Source organism: Myodes glareolus, chromosome 14, assembly GCF_982192425.1.
Source record: "Myodes glareolus chromosome 14, mMyoGla1.1, whole genome shotgun sequence".
In the NCBI taxonomy this organism is placed as follows: Eukaryota; Metazoa; Chordata; class Mammalia; order Rodentia; family Cricetidae; genus Myodes; species Myodes glareolus.
Window position 1 is genome coordinate 54,111,369 of NC_142039.1, and position 17,221 is coordinate 54,128,589.

General features: G+C 46.7%; 1 long non-coding RNA gene across 1 annotated transcript; it reads right to left on the minus strand.

The window, feature by feature from the left end:
• Nucleotides 1-1,505: 1,505 nt before the first annotated feature.
• On the minus strand, nucleotides 1,506-6,849 carry LOC125394843 (uncharacterized). The gene is made up of 4 exons (XR_007230358.3): nucleotides 6,534-6,849; nucleotides 6,284-6,325; nucleotides 6,108-6,174; nucleotides 1,506-3,500 (listed from the first exon to the last, which is right to left on the minus strand). It is a non-coding gene; the product is annotated as an uncharacterized LOC125394843 (long non-coding RNA).
• Nucleotides 6,850-17,221: the final 10,372 nt, after the last annotated feature.

The window sequence follows — 17,221 nt, forward strand, 5'->3', positions numbered from 1 at the left end:
TCTTTATAAATACAGACATAAATAGAAGACTGTCTAACAAGAAGCAACTGGGAAGCATGTCTATGGACATAAAGTACATACAGCTATTACATTGAATGGCTAACCCCTAAATATACACATAGGTACAAAAACACAGAGTTGTCCATCCAGGGCACTAAAAGCCTTGAACATCTTGGATGGTGAGCGCTTTTCCCTAGGAGCCCAGTGTTTTCTTAGCTATAATCTCATGTCTACACTTGACATTCCCAGGATGCTCCTAGAGGCAGCCACTCTCCCCATAGTCCAACAATAAAGAGTGAGATGTCGGAACCAAGTCATCTTGCTGAAGTTCACGGAGCCCTGGAAATATGACGGGTGTGCAGACAGGCTGCAGAGAAGTTTGCCCTGTGGGTCTCTGGGCTCAGCAGTACCGGGGACAGTGCTATCCACTGCATTTCTACAGCTGTTCAGGATATATTCTGTTCTGTATTCTTTCTCTAACGCAATAGAGCTGGGCCTTTGCTTCTGAGAAGGCTCTTTGATGCAGAGAATTCAAAACTGGTTTGCCCAGACTCCTAGTTCCACAGGTGGGAGGAAGTGAAAGCAGGGGCCCTGGGCCTGGCTGCCAGCAGAGCCAACTCACAGCAAAATCCAGTCCTTGGCTTCTCATGCTGTCCTAACAAGGGTGTCAGATTAATCCCCACACTGAGCATAAGCCGGAACCTCACACTCTGGGTAAACAGAAACCCACCAATGAAATCCCGGGGACATTTTTTTCCGTGACTCCTAAAATTCATTGCTCCTTCATCCCTGAAAGGTCACTCAAGATCTAGCCCCACCTCTTGGCCCGGTTTGTACAAGATGAGTGCTTGTCAGGGGAGGTGTCCTGTTCTTCCTCACCTGGGCTTTTGCCTATTCTCTCTCTCTCTCTCTCTCTCTCTCTCTCTCTCTCTCTCTCTCTCTCTCTCTCATTTTTCAAGCTAGGGTTGCTCTGCATTGCCCTGGTTGTCCTGGAACTCACTCTGTAAACCAGGCTGACCTCAAACTCAGAGATCCACCTGCCTCTGCCTCCAAGTGCTAGGATTACAGACGTGTAGCAGCAACTGCCCGACTACTCTGCATCTCTATCCAAAACAACCGTGCATATTTCCTCCTCTACACCATTCCTAACCTACTCTACTCAGTCTTCGTTTTATTTACCACCTCCTCCCGGAAGCCCTCTGTCATCTTACGGTTTTGTGACGCCATGTCACCCTGTTCTTCCGCTGCCATAGGACCTAAGATGATGTCTTACATGTAATTACCTAGCAACTTTTCTGCATCCCCAATCAGACTATGAGGTCACGTAGGCCTGGGCCTATCTTTAGTGTACCCAGCAGAGTGCTCAGGTGTAAATAACTGATCAAATGAATATTTGAAATCAGATAGCACAGTTTGGGTTATGGCAGCCCGGCAGCAGACACTGCAGACAGATCAAGAAGTTGTACCGTCTGTCTTGGTATTCATTAGAATCTATTCATCCACAGTAATTTTTATGTACACAGATTTTATTTTTAATGTAAGCACAGATATAGGGGTGACATCTGAGGTGGGTCTGGGCTACATACAACCAGAGCTCCCTTCGAGGTTGCTGCAGTGCAAGATCCAGGGGTGGAGAATAAATAGACATGAAAAGATTCTCGATTGCAAAGGAGCACCAGACCTGCATCCTAAGACAAGACAACGCTCAAGGAGATTCCAAAAACTATTCTGAGTATTGACAAAAGCAGAAGGAGAGGGGAGAAGTCTTCCTTTTCTTTGTCCTTGACCTCAGAAGAACTACAAATAATGCAGCTTCTATCGCTTTGACATCACACGCACATACACATCACCCCTACACCAGCAGCCTCTGATACCATTACCCCCCAATATCATAATCCCCTGACACCATCAACCTCCAACACCCATCCATCCCGACACCATCAGCCCCTCACACCATTATCCCATTACACACACCCCATCGCCCCCATACATATCACCACCACTGCACGTACCATCACCCCTCAGCATCATTGTCCCCAGCATTCACACCATCACCCCTTCCCCGAATGCACATCATCACCCACACACAGCATCACAAACATACACACTGCCATCCTGGCTCTCAAAGTGGGTCCAGAGATCAGGAACAACTACACAACCTGAGGACTTGCTGGAAATGCAAATGTTGGCCCCACCCTAGACACACTGGGGAGACTCTCTGGGGATGGGGGCGGGCCACCTGTGTTTTCTCTAGCCCTCCAGGTGACTTTGCTGCATGTTCAAAGTTGAGAGCCACTGCCTGCCTCTTGATCTTTACAACACTGGCTTCAAGCTGAGCTCTCTTGTTTATTTATTTAAACACTCAGGTCTTTTCCTTCCTCCTGGAAGAGTTTCAGTTGTTTGATAGCACATACCTATGTGCTCTCTGCAATGTCCAGCTTCTCATAAATACCCATCGAGTCAACGAGCAATTCTTCCTACATCTGCTTGTCTTCCCCAGTTTCTCGGGAGCTGATCCTGAAACATCCAGGAAGGGGTTAAACCTCCTTGGGAGTCACCTAGCCAAGCTCTGGTTCTCTCAATGAAAGACCCTCAAGGACAGGAGATCAGACACAAAGCTTGGTGCAACTTTCGATGCCCTTTGCCTAAATCCCAGAGGCTGGAATGCTCACGCAAAACCCCTCTGAGTCCACCTTTCCAGACCTCGTGGGCTTGATAGGATTCCATAGTGGGGACATCTCAGGCTCACAATCAGGCCCATGAATTCTGTGGACCAGTCTTCTCACTGTGGTTCTCTTGTCCTCCAAGTTCTCAGACACCCAGGAAGTCATAGCCAGAGAGATGGGAACCAACTGCCAGGAGGATATATACAATCAGATTTGAAGGAACCAGAGCAGCCAGGTTTGACAGTCTCTCCTTAGTAGGTTGAAGGAGCAGGAAAGGTGGGTCTTAGGAGGAAGCCAAAGAAATGGTCATCTCTAAAAGAAAGGTAAGAGCTGCCACTAACTCCAAGAAGCACTCCCTTTGTCCCAGGTGATCTCAGCAAACACCTAAAATATCTAGACCAGGATGCTCTTTTCTTCACAGAAAGAAGCTGAGGCTCAGAGAATGAATCCTCCAAGGTTAAACAGTGATCTTTGACCCATGACCCAGCTCTGACCCCAAAGCTCTTTTTTGTTGTTTATTTTTGTTGTTGTTTTACTGAGACAAGGTCCCACTACGCAGCCCTGGACGGTCTGGAACTTGCTATGTAAACCAGGCTGGCACTGGACTCCTGGAGATCCACCTGCCTCTGGCCCCTGAATGCTGGGATTAAAAGCAAGCACTGGACTAGGGAGACAGCTCTACAGTTGAGAATGCTTGGTGCTCTTCCAGAAGTCTCTGCACCCACATAGCAGCTCACAACCCCCTCTCATTCCAGGCTCAGAAGACCAGACGTTCTCTCCAGTCCTCCTCGGGCACCAGTCACGCGAGTGAATTTCCTCCTTCCAGATTGTTCTCTGTGCACAAACATGAAAGCAAAACAAACAAACACATAAAATTGACAAATCAAGGTTGTAGTGGTTTGAAAGATGACCCCCCAAAGGGAATGGCACTATTAGGAGGTGTGGCTGCGGAGGAAGTGTGTCACTGTGGGGGGGCGGGCTTCGAGGTCTTTCTCTAAGCTTTACTCAGTGTGACCGTCAGTTGACTTCCTGCTGCCTTCTGGCCAAGATGTAGCCAACATCTGGTCTGCCTGCATGCCACCATGCTCTCCATCATGATGATAATGAACTGAACCTCTGAAACGGGAAGAGGCCACCTCAATTAGATGTAAGCGTTATCATGGCCATGGTGTCTCTTCACAGAAATAGAAACCCAAACCAAGACAGAAGTTGCTACCAGGGACTAGGGTTCTGGTGTGATGGGGCCTGGCCATGCTTTTGTTTGGAGTAATGTGGACTTTGGTACTTTGGGTTAGGACAGCAGTGAAATGCTTTAAGCATTATTTAATGGGGCATCCTAGAAGGAACATGGAAGACAACGGTGCTGAGGATGGTTTGAAATGTCGGGAGCTGGCTCAAGCGGTTGCAGAGAAGAATTTTAATATGCCGCCTAGAAATCATTCTTGTGATATTTTGGTGAAAGACGAGGCTGCTTTTTGCCCTTGTCTGAAAATCTGCCTAAGGCTAAGGTGAAGAGTTTTATATTAATTCTGTTGGTAGAAGAAATCTCAAAACAGGCTAGTATAGACTCTGCCGTGTGGATATTAGTAGTAACTCTTATGAAGGCATATGATGGAAAGGAGCAAGGAAAAATATTTGAGGAGAAAAAGAGCACCAGAAAATGGAATGGAGCTAAATCTTTAAATGGATTAAGAAATGGAATAAAGAGACTGGTACCCTCAGGGCAAGATCCCACCCAGCTAGGTTTCCAACTCATGAAAAGGAACTAGAGCTTGGTGTGGTGAGGTACACACACCTTTAATCCCTGCACTGGGAAGGCAGAGGCTGGTGGATCTCTGAGTTCGAGGCCAACCTGGTCTATGGAGCAAGTTTCAGAACAGCCAAGCTTAGGCAGTGAAGGACAGAAAGCTGGTGAAGATGTCAACGAACAAGAAGGCCATGGTCCAGCCCCAGCAAGCAGCAGAACTTGGCAGCTTTGACCATGTGGTTCTGGCTTTAGAGTTAAGGATAGAAGAACGAAGTTACAGAATAAAGCCACTAAGGCCAGGTGTGTGTCGGAGGTGTCCCTGAATAGAAGCCAAATAGAGAGGCCGTTAAGTTGAAGCTGTTAAGTTGAAGCCTGGATTGCCTTGGGAAGCCTATGGTGTTAGAGATGCCAGAGCCATGGGATACCTGCCTAAGAGAGCTGCTAACAGGGAGTGGAACCAGCCCAAGAGAAGTGTGTTGCTTGCAGTCAACAAAGCTAAATGCCATTTGAGAGACGTGGAGAGCGCTTTGACATCAGACATGGAGATGCAGAGTTTGGAGTTTTCCCAGCTGGTTTTTGGTCTTGCTTTGGTCCAGCATTTCCTCAATGTGCTCCCTTTCCTGTGTTCTAGAACAGTATTGTGTATCCTGTGTCATTATATGTTGAAGTATGTGATCTGCTTTTTTATTTTGATTTTTACAGGTGATTTCAGCTAAGAGATTGCCATGAGTCTCAATAGAGACTTTGAATTTTTAAGCAAGTTTGGGACTGTTATAGACTATGGGAACTTTTGAAGTTGGACTGAATGCATTTTTGCATTGTGATATGGCTATAACCCTTTGGGGGCCAGGGAATGGAATATGTAGTTTGAAAGAAAATGCCCCCCCCCACCAAGGGAAAGGCACTACTAGGAGGTGTGGCTCTCTTGGAGCAAGTGTGTCACTGTGGGAGTGAGCTCTGAGGTCTTTCTCTCAAGCTTCACTCGGTGTGAGAGTCACGCGACTTTCTATGGCCTGCAAGATGTAGGCCTCTCGACTGCTCCCAGCACCACATCTGCCTGTCTGCCGGATGATGATAATGGACTAACCTTTGAAACTGTAAGAGGCTCCTTGAATTCACAGCCTCCCCCTCTACCTGCCCATCTGACATGAGCCCACCGCACCGCTCTTACTGGATTTGCCCTGGGACTTCTTGGGACTTGGTTCACACTAAGCCAGGCTGTGGAGCACCCTCACAGCCTTCCTCGCGTCTCCCTGCCAACGTAGCAACTACTTGTGGGCCGTCATGTCGGTTTCCATAGTTTCTACCGCAGCCACCAGCGCCTGCAAGGCCCTCCATGCTAACCATCAGACCATTCCTTCCCAAACAAAGAGCAAGTAGCTTTCCGATTGCTCTACCCAAAGGATGGAGAGATAAGGAATTCCAAGAGGCTTCAAGAACAGCTTCCCTGGTGTGTTTCCTCTGCCTTCCACATTCCCACTGTTCCTGACTCACACCAACTGACAGCCAGAGGAGGCAGGCTGCTGCAGAAGGTGATAGACAAAGCCCACGGACCCTAGGAGGAGGCTGAAAACACGGCCCCCACCCTGCAGCCCCTCCAGCAAGCCCCAGCTGCCTACAAAGGCCACCGTGCCCTTCCTCTGCCTCTCTGCTGCCCGCTCCTGTAACCCCTCCCATCTGAAGTCCACTCTCACCTCGGCCCTAAGGCTTCACCACCCGGAGCATGTTCTTCCCAGATCCAGGATAAAAATGAGGTGCCTCCTGCCAAAGTGAAATAAAAAAAAAAAAAAATGATGTGTAATGGGATTGCATAAATCCACAGTTACAAACGTCACATGTGTGGAGAAATAACAAAAAGACAGAGTAGGACCTACTAACGGTGATGGCACTGCCCTGTGGAGCATCCCTAGACCTAAAAAGAAACAGAAATGCTGAAATGAGTTTGGGAATGTAGGCTAGGGATAGCCACCCTCCCAACGCAGGGCGTTTAAAGCTTCACTAAGCGCCAACCAAGCCACTGTGCATCCCTGAGCTAAAGACTCAGGAGTGGGAGGAAGTATGGCAGAGGGGTAGCATAGAGAAAAGAGGGGACCCTGGGCAGAAGGGAAGGGTGGAAGCACCTGCCAGTGCCAATCAGGAGTCAGCCCTGCCCTTGGGGAGCTGGAGCTCCCAGCTGCTGTCCAGCTGAACCATGCCTAGATGCTCCTGGTTGAGGACACTGGGTCCACAACCTGTGACTCACACATCAGTAAACAGGCGACATGGGCAGGAAGGAAAATCATCTAGGGTTAAAAAAAAAAACAAAAAAAAACCTCTGGGGGCAAAAATCAAGAGTGCGCACTCAGAGAACGCTCGGGACAGATGAGTAAACGACATGACAGCCCAAGCCACTGCCCCAAACGCTGTTAACCTTTACCCCCGTGGCAGAGGGAAGGACCAAGCTCTCTGGACCACACTGCCTTCTCCGGGAGTCACCATGTCTCACTGGTGCCCACCCCCTGTTTATACACCAGAACTAACTAACAGGCCGTGGCACCCCTCACAGCCTGGGCCAGATGCAGTCAGAGCATGCCTGTCATCTAGGTAACCCCTTGCTGGGGGCCCAGGTCCTGTGACTCCCACGCATGATTCTGATTGCAACAGTAGGTTAAAGTTCAGACGCTGCCTGCTGAAAACCGCCCAGGGATCAGCTGTACCTTCTCTGGCTGATAACCCCAGTGAGGAGAGAAAACAGTTGACAGCGCTTCTGAGCTGTCCTTCCTCTGCCTGGCTCTCAAAGGCCCCTAACCAGTCTTTCCAGTACTGATCCCCAATTACAACTGGATTAACGGAATCTTAGGATTTTTTTCCAAAATAAACAACGATCCCAGGCTCCATTGTCCAGCACGTTGCTTCGCCACCTAACTTACTTTTAGTGAAATAAACCGCTGGCCATCTGACAGTTTTAAAGGGACACTCACAGGAGAGTGTCTCCCAAACTGCTCTCGGAATCAGGGTTCGGCATCCACCAAGCAAACCCAAGGCATGTTGACTTACTAAATCAGCCCTGAGCTCAGGGCTGCCCAGGAGGAAATGGATTGTGATCTCTTTCTAGGGGACCTGAGCTTTGTCCTCTAGTCAAAACCCTCGGGGGACCCAGAATCTTTAACTAAGAATCCCATAGCAGGGGCCGTCAAAACACTCAGAGGGAGGGTTTGTGGCCAGATTTAACCGATTTAGAGGAACCAGGAACAGGACACCCCTCCCCCAAACGGGACCCATGCTTTAATTAGACCTAGCAATGGGCAAAACTCAGCAAAGCAAACAGAAACACTTTTGTTGTTGGCTCCAAAACACCTCAGTGTGGTCACGCTTTGGGTGGAACGAGACAAGAAGCTCAGATTCCTTAGAGGAGGGCGTAAAGAATGGAGCAATTGCTGTGGGCTGTGGGCTGGGACCGGGATCGTGGGACACAGACCTTGAGTAGGATTTGACTCAGAACAGAAAACAGCTGCGGTTCCTCAGGTCTTCACACAGCCTCTCTTCTACTCCGGCTCCTTCCACACAGTCCCCTGGGCAATCTCACCCACAGCTTCAGCTGCTACCTGCAAAGCCTGACTCACAGCCTTATCTCCAGCCTCCTCCTCAGCTTCCAGGGCTGCAGTAATTTCCTTCACAGTCCTGACTCGCTACCCCAATGCATCACCTTCTTCCCTCTCCTGTCCCTGCCTCTTCTGGTTCTTCCCTTCTCATCCCCTATGGTGATGCCCAAACCAGACAGCTGGAGCCTTGCCCTGACTCCCTCCTCCTGAGCTCCATTCAAGACCAGCTGGTTATATCACCTCCCCGTTTCTGCCCCTCCAGCCTCCATTCCACCTTAGACTCGGGCCCTCGCTATTCCCGTTACCTCTTCCCCAGTCTCCCCGACTCTGGCCTGGGCGCCCGCTGAGCTTTCATGGCCGGTGGGTCTCGTTAAAACAGCCTTCTGCAGAAGGGATCGTGATTGGTGAATACACACAAAACCCTCTCTCTCAGATCCACAAACAGAAAGGCCTAAGCTTTGCCCCAAGGTCCTGAGCTTTTGTGTGGGCAGCATTTTAAAATGATGATTTTTTTAAGAGCTCGTCATGTTCTTAGCGAGACTAGTGGAGAGAAGAAGCTGCCAGATGGTGTCTGTTGTAAGTGACACCCATGGGTAGGCCACCCGGTAACACCTGACTTGGAATACCCCCCTCTCCTGTTTGCTGCCCCTGCCTCTACTCACTAGTAATTATCTTTGGCTCTTCACAGAAGACTATGGTCCTCCCAGCCTTCAGCTTAGCAAGTTCCAGTCAGGTTTGGACCGCTTGAGAGGTCCAAACTGAAAGGAAGGCTCCCTCACCCTCCTCGGTGTCTAGACTTCTGACCTCCTGGTGAGACTGATACTCCACCTGCGGCAATTTCGCTCCTCGGGGGATATTTGGCGATGTGTATCGACATTTTTCATAGATGTGAGCTGGTGGGGGAAGGGCTGCTAATGCTAGAACTTGGTGAGTGGAGGTTAGAAAGGCTGTGGACATTCAAAAAATGCAGAGAGCAGGACTCATCACGCAGCACTGGACCGTCCAAAATGTCACCCTAAGCTCAGGCGCCACCCACATGTGCCCCAACAGTTCTCCTTCTTCCACGAAAGGAGAGGAAGCAGCCACTACCTCCAGTGCCAGGATCTCTCAGAGATTGTCACATCACATGTCTTTTAACCTTTCAGCCCCTTCCTCAAGCTCCTAAGGTCATTGTTGTCCCCCTATGTGACTACAGGACCTCAGCCCCTAAGGTCTCGGTGACTACTATGTAAGGAAAAAGCCACTGAGTTTGCTCCCAGCCAGGAAGTGATGTCATAAGACGTCAGAGAACCCAGTCCACCCACCAATGCCTACACTGTCTCTTGTTGCCACCGCTGTTGATGGCACCTAAGGGAAGAACGGGCTGTCAGGGCTTGCAAAATGGCCCCACAGGAGAAGCATTTGCCGACCAATCCTGAAGATCTGAGTTGGGTCCCTGGTAGAAAGAGAGAAAAAAACTCCATGAAATTGTCCTTTGAGCTTCACACACAGACTTGGATGCCAACTTCAGGTCTTACTCACATCAACACACAATATGTTTTTACAAAAAAAGATTTTCAGACTTCAGGGCAGACACAACACACACACACACACACACACACACACACACACACACACACTGCCTGTAACAGCCAGAGACCTCTACAGGCACCTACACTCAAATACACAAACACATACACATAATTCAAGTGGTTTTTTTTTCAAACTAAATGCAACTTCAAAAGTGATTTTTTATACATAATTGGTCTTTGTTTCAGCTTTCTGAACTAAAATAACTAATGAGGCATAGTGTCCATACCTTTAGCCCCAGGAGCTGGGAGGCAGAGGCAGGGGGATATTTGTCAGTTTGAAGCCAGCCTGGTCTACATATTGAGTTCCAGGAAAGCAACAGTTACGTAGTCTATCTCAAAACAAACCAACAAGGACCAACAGGATGAAGAATGGAGGAGGTATCTCAGTGGTAGAGTGCTGATAAAATGCCTGCGGCCCTGGGTACACACACACACACACACACACACATACAATAAATTGTCAGCTTGACACAACTTGGAATCACCTATAAAGAGAAAGCCCTAACTGCACAATTGCGTCAATCAGATTGGCCATGCAAAGCCGTGTCTGTGAGAGATTGCCCTGAGTGATGGTTAATGCAGATGGGCCCAGGCCACTGTGAGCAGCAGCATCCCCAGATTGGTGGGCCTGTAGGAGAAAGCTGGCTGAACGTAAGCCAGAGAGCCAGCCAGCAAGCAACATTCCCGCGTGACTTCTGCTTCAGTTCCTGCTTGAGCACTTGCCCTAACTTCTCAGTGATGGATTGTGACCTGGAAGCATGAGCCAGATAAACCCTTTCCTCCTCCCCGCAAGTTGCTTTGGAAAACAGGGTTTTATCGAAGCAACCCAAAAGCAGACTAGAATAGAAATTGGTACCGAGTCAGTGGGATGTGGCTGTAAGGGACCTTGCTTGCTGGAAGATTGTGGCAATATTTGACACATGGAGCTAGAAAAACCACTGGGTCCTCAGAGCTTAGTGGGCTCTTCTGTGGGAGCTTGGGGCTAAGAATGTTCAGAGAGATGCAGACAATAGAAGATGGCTTGCGACATTTCTAAGGGACACAAAGACTCTATCGGGATCACATTTGTGTGATATTTTGGATTAAGTGTCTGTGGTTGCAAGAGTCAGTAATGATTATCAAGAGACCACCACCACTGAAATGAAACTTTCTGTAATTTACTGAGACAATGGATGCCGGTCAGCTGGAGCTGCAAATTCAGCTGTGATGAAGAAAAGATCAGCACCCCTGGAGTGTAAACTTCCGTGCCTCCTTGGGACAAGATCAGCACATCGAAACTGTAGTCCAAAGGTCTCAAGGCTGTACGTCGAGCTGGCAGCAGAACCTGGCAAATGATGCGTAAGCGTCTCCCATGTGGTGCTGGTTTTAAAGACACAAAGAGAGCAGCTAAGACTTGACCCCTTGCAGCAGTGTTGGAGCCCCTGAAGAGAGACCCTGAGAGGCCACATGAGATATCTACTAAGCAGGTGTGGAATAGCGCCATCCTGAGCCTGCAAGTGTGTGTGCTGTGGATGGCAGAACTGGGGAGAGGAGACTTGGTACCCAAGCCCTGTGGAGCCCAGAAGATCATGAGTGAGCTCCAGATGCCAGACAGTGAGCTATGGGAGTTTATTTACACTACTAATTTGGGGGATGGGGGTTGCCTTAGCTTCATTGCTCCATTGTCCTGGTTCTTTCCCTTTGGAATAAGAATTATGTAACTTTTTTTAAAAAATTATTTTTATTTTACAGGAGCCAGCCATCTGTAACTCCAGTTTCAGGGTATCTGACAGCCTCTTCTGGCCTCCATGGATACCAGGCATGTATGTGGCAGACATAAACATAACAGGTAAAACACTGATACACATAAAAATAAACCTTATTTTAAAAGTTGTACTACATTTGACATTATGATGTTAACATGAGATCTTGGAGACAAGGAAAGAAAGGAAAGGTTATTGTTTAATGGCGATGTGTTTGTGATATGGGATGTCCTTCTGTATATGTGTTGCTTTTATTGGCCAATGGATAAAGCTAGTTTGGCCTATGACAGGGCAGAATATAGCCAGGCTAGAAGAGATATATACAGAGAGAATAGTCAGTCAGGAATGATGTAGGATATCCCTCTGCATGCTGTGATTACCATTAATGAATAAAGAACTGCTTTGAGCCAGAGCAGGGTGCAGTGGAGCAGAGCTAGGCGGGGGAGGGATGGATTGAATGCTGGGAGAAAGAAGGGCGGAATCAGAGAGAAGCCATAGAGCCCCTGCAAGAGACAGATGCTGGGAACTCTATCTGGTAAGCCACAGCCATGTGGCAATACACAGATTAATGGAGATGGGTTAAATTAATATGTTAAGAGTTAGCCAATAAGAAGCTAGAGCTAATGAGCCAACCAGTGATTTAATTAATATGATTTCTGTGTGATTATTTCAGGGCTAAACAGCTGGGAACTAAGTAGCGGCTTTCCTCCAACACAGGAAGACATTTATGTAGCTGCCAAACAAGACAAACATTCAAAACATTTTCAGTAAGTCACAGCCTTGTGACAATACACAGATTAATAGAAATGGGTTGATTTAAGATATAAGAACTAGCTAGAAATATGCATGAACCATTGGCCAAACAATGTTGGAATTAATATAGTTTCTGTGTGATTATTCAGGTCTGGGCGTCCGGGAAACATAAGAGTAACCTCCGCCTACATGTTTATGTCAAGTTCACAGGAGTAGAGTACACGTGGGTTTTTTATTGTAAATTTGACACAATTTAAGAGTCACCAGGGGCTGGGCAGTAGTGGTACCTGCCTTTAATCCCAGCATTCAGGAGGCAGAGGTGGGTGGGTTATTATGAGTTCAAGGTCAGCCTGGTCTATAGAGAGGGTTCCAGGACAGCAGGGCTGCAGAAAGAAACTGTCTCAAGAAAAGGAAGAGGAAGAAGAGGAGGAGTCACCTGGGAAGAAGGAACCTCATTTGAGGAATCATCTAGATCAGATTAGCCTACGGCCATGTCTATGGGAGATCTAGATTAGTGATTAAGGGATGGCTCAGCAGTACTGGGGCACCAGCATCCCTCACAAGTGGGCCTGGGCTGTTTAAAAAAGCTAGTTCCGCCTGACTCACAGAGCAAACCAGGAAGCAGCGTTAATCCATGTTTTCTGCTCCAGGTGCCTGCTTTGAGTTCCAGCCTTGACTTCCCTTGGTGATAGACTGTAACCCGGAAGAGTAAGGGAAAGTAAACACTTGTCTCTCATAAGTTGTTTCCACTCATGGTTTTTGTTACAACAGCAGAAAAGAAACTAAAATCAATGTACTTTAAATACCAAAAAAGTAAAACAAGATAATAGCCGGGTATAGCACAAGCCCTTAATCCCAGTACTCAGGAAACAAAGACAGATGGATTCCTGTGAGGTCAGCCTGATCTATAGAGGGTGTTCTAGGACAGCCAAGGCTACATAGAAAGACCCTGTCTCAAAATTAATTAGCTAATTAACTAATAGAAGATTGTCTGGATAGCCAGTCATAATGGTATATATGTATAACCCAGTTATTCAAGAGGCTGACATAGGAGGATCTCAAGTTCAAGTCCCACGTGTGTGACTAGACTGTGCCTCAAAGAACTCAAATAACGCATAAAGCTCTCTTCTGCAAAGCAAAGCTAGTGGTACCTATTTCTATGATCCAGGGAGAATTCAACAGCAAGCATGTGCATACAGTGTGACCTAGAGTTAAGTGCCCACAGCCTGGGAGGACTGTTCACATCATTGCTCTGTTCCATCGGTCCTCTGAGGCCTCTTGGTCTACACAGGAAGCCCTCCTCAGCAGAGAATTGCCATCACCTTAGAAGATCGCCATAGTTCTCATGGGAAAACTTTTCAGACTAGACACTCCAAATCACATCCTTCGGACACTTTTAGTAAAGATAGCAACAAAACAGGAAACCAGGAAGGCCTCCTCCCAAAGAACTCAGCCTACACTTGTCAGTCTTGGTGCCTACACTGTATTGTGGGGCCCATGCATGCGACACTATAAATAACATTGCTCTCCCAGGACCTTGGATAGTACAGGAAGGACTGACTTACTGGAAGGACTGGATGGACGTATTATAAATCTGTAACCTTATCTGCAGGATGATTGTGTGATTCCAGAGCAACCTGGTCCACGATGATGAAAGAACTGAAGGAACTTTATGTTTCAATATGTCTCCATTTGAAAGTGTTTTCTCGGAAGGGTTTGAGCCCCTCCAAAGCATGTTAGGACTACAGAGGTAAATGAATACTGTTATGGAATAATCTTTGTGTATACTGTAAGGATGTGTCTTTCCAAGGCACTGTCTGATTGTTAATAAAGACCTGAATGGCCAATAGTTAAGCAGGAAGAGGTTAGGTAGGACTTCTGGGCAGAGAGAAAGGAAGAGGAGATGAGTCGAGGTGCAGGGGAGATGCCAGGGGTGATGGAGAGGAAGCAGGACATGCAGGAGGAGAGGAAAAAACCATGAGCCATGAGGCAGCATATAGACAACAGAAACAGGTTCATTTAAGTTATAAGAGCTAGCTAGAAACAAGTCTAAGCTAAGTCTAAGCTTTCGTAATTAATAATAAGTTTCTGTGTCATAATGTGGGGGCTGGCAGTACAGAGAAAGATTTGCTACAGAATACATAGGGATACACCAGTAAAGGGACAACTGAATTGGGGGACAAAGTTGGGGGCATAGTGGTGAATACCTTTAATCCCAATACTCTAGAGACAGAAGCAAGAAGCTTCAAGGCCAGCAGGGTCACAGAGTGAGACTTCAAAATAAATAAATAAATAAATAAATACAGTACACTACCTGAGCTGAAGAGAAACCATAAGTGATTCTTAGTCCATACAGATTCCCTAAAAGGCACAAGGCTCAACTCTGGGTGCTTCTGTTCATATCTAGAGTAAAAGAGCTCATGTATACACAACCAGTAGATTTTTTTTTAAATAACTGGTTTATATGATTAATCAGTGCCCTTCTTCTACTCAGATAAACTGATTGAATCTCCCGAATACTCTAATTTCATCATTAAAATGAAAGCTGGCTTCTGTAGTAACTTTCATGTTTACGTTTGAAGCGCTGCGCCTGTGTCTGGCTCACAGCACGAGGACAAGTGTTTTAAGCAGCTGGCAATGTTGGGACACTGCAAAGGCATCAGCGTGGCTTGTGTGGGTAAAACCTGAGCCCTGGCACATGTATCCCCAGAGCCTACATTTCGTGCATTTTTAATATCTTCCCTGCTCTATTGCATTCCCAATCTTGGGAAGTCCAGAGCTCTTGTGAGCTTCCAGGCAGAGTCAGCACAAGGACACATGACCTAACCTCAACCGATCAGATAAACCTGCATGACTTCCAACAGTGATCCAAAATGGAGTTCCAAAATGGAGTATGTGGTCAGAGTCCTGTAGGAGCGTCGATCAGGGATACAGCTTTTAGTGTCCCTGGATTCTCACATACTGAATAGATAAAGCAACGAGACAGCAAAAGCAAACTCCTATGGACAATTAAACACAACTAGATGTTTCTCTCAGTGTTATGGTTTAAATCTGTAATGCCCTTCCAAAGACTCACTGTTAAAGGCAGCATGGTCTCCAACCTGTGGTACCATTAGGAAATGGTGAAGACTTAAAGAGTGGGGCCCTGCTGGTGGAAGTTAAGCCAATAGGAGCATGTCTTTAAAATGAACTGTGGGACTCTTTATCCCTTCCTTTATGTCTTTCACTTCCTGGCCTCCATTAATCAGGCAGCGTCTAGCCTGGCAGTGGTGGTATACGCCTTTAACCCCAGCACTTGGGAGGTTGAGGCAAGCGATCTCAGTGAGCTGGAGGCTAGCCTGGTCTACAGAGTGAGCACCAGGACAGCCAGGACTGTTAAACAGAAAAACCCCATCTCAGAAGAGGTGGGGAAGCAGACAGCATCCTCTTCTTTGTGCTCTGTGGTGGTTTGAATGAGAACGGCCCCATTGGTTCATATATTTGAATGCTTAGTTTCCAGTTGATAAACTGTTTGGGAAGAATTAGAAGGTGTGGCCTTGTTGGAGGAGGTATGTCACTGGGGGTGAGGCTTGAGATGATTCCAAAAGCCCACACCAGGCCCAAAGTCCCTTTCTTGTTGTCTGTTGCTTTTGAATCAAAATGGAAAGGCTCTTGGCTACCAGGGAAATCCCAGCACTCTTCTTGTCTCTACCACCATCCTGGCCAATACCTCTGGCTCAGCACCAGGGTAACTGGTGCCAGACCATGCCCTGCTTTTTATGTGGGCTTTAGGGATTCAAACTCAGGTCCTCAGGCTTGTGTGGCTGTGTCATCTCCCCAGACCACAATCAACCTTTCTTATTTATAAACTAATTATCTCAGGACTTTGTTACAGTGATGGATAACTGACAAAAAGCTCCAAATCTAAGAGACCCAAGCTCATGAGAACACATTTCCAGTAAGTACTGATGGGCCTGGGAAAGCCCGACTTTTGCGAATTCTAGAACCTGTAAATCAGGGTCTCTGGTTGATGGGACTCTTGTAGGAATGGAAGCAAAGCTGAGGTGGGGTGAAGAGAAGAAAGAGAGGATCAAATAAGTGAATCCCACAAAACTGAGCAACTGTATCTCTAAACACTACATGGGTGCAGTCAAAGATAAAGCTAGAGTATGCTGAATGGTTTCCTTCGGAAAATTCTCTCACTGATTTTTAAAACATTATAATTAACACAAAAATGTCAAGATCAAACCCATGTGATACTCTAAGAAGAAAATAATCTCTATAGCTCAGCAAAACCTTTTTTAAAAGACAGATATGCATAAAGAAGAGGCTAAAACTCTAACCTGTCAGGAATGGAAAGACGGCTTGGCAGTGAAAAGTACATACTGTTCTTGCAAGAGAACACAGACTCGGTTTCCAGCGTGCAAGTCAGGAAGTTTACACCAGCTCCAGGGGAATCCCCATTCCTCACCTCTGCAGCTACCTGCACTTATGTGATACAGATACATCCACTCAGGTACACACAAATAAAGTAAATAAATAGATCCTCTTTAAAACTTAAAAAATCATTTACCATTGTTACCTATCTATAAAGAAAAAAAGGCTAAAATATATTTATACGCAGGACATCAAAAATGCTAGGAAACTCATTCTGTCAATGATCTGTATTCTTGTCCCTGAAAGGTATATTTTAAGGTTAGAAAATACAAAAAAAATGTAATTCAGAATCAGGAAAAACTCAGAGACTAGATGATGAAATTCAAGAAATAGCTAGATGTATGAGATGACATCATTCCAGAATGAAGAAAAACTAGAATGGATAAGAAAAATATATATCGAAAAAAGAGCAGGGAAAAAAATTAAAAGACATCTAAAAGAAAGGCTAAGCTAGACATGAGACAAAGGGACAAACACTGAAGATAGGCAGAGAAGATCCAACAGTTGGGATGACAGAAATCCCTAAGAAGAAAGACGAAAGAAGTTGAAAAAGGCTCTTTGATGGAGTAATTCAAGAGAAGTCAGATGACAAGCGCCAAGATTTATGCCAGCAAATAACACCGGGGGACTGGAGAGACGGCTCAGCAGTTTAGAGTACATTCTGCTCTTTCAGAGGACTGAGTTTAGTTCCCAGCACCTACATCAAGAGGCTCACAACAGCCTGTAACTCTGGCCCCAGACGATC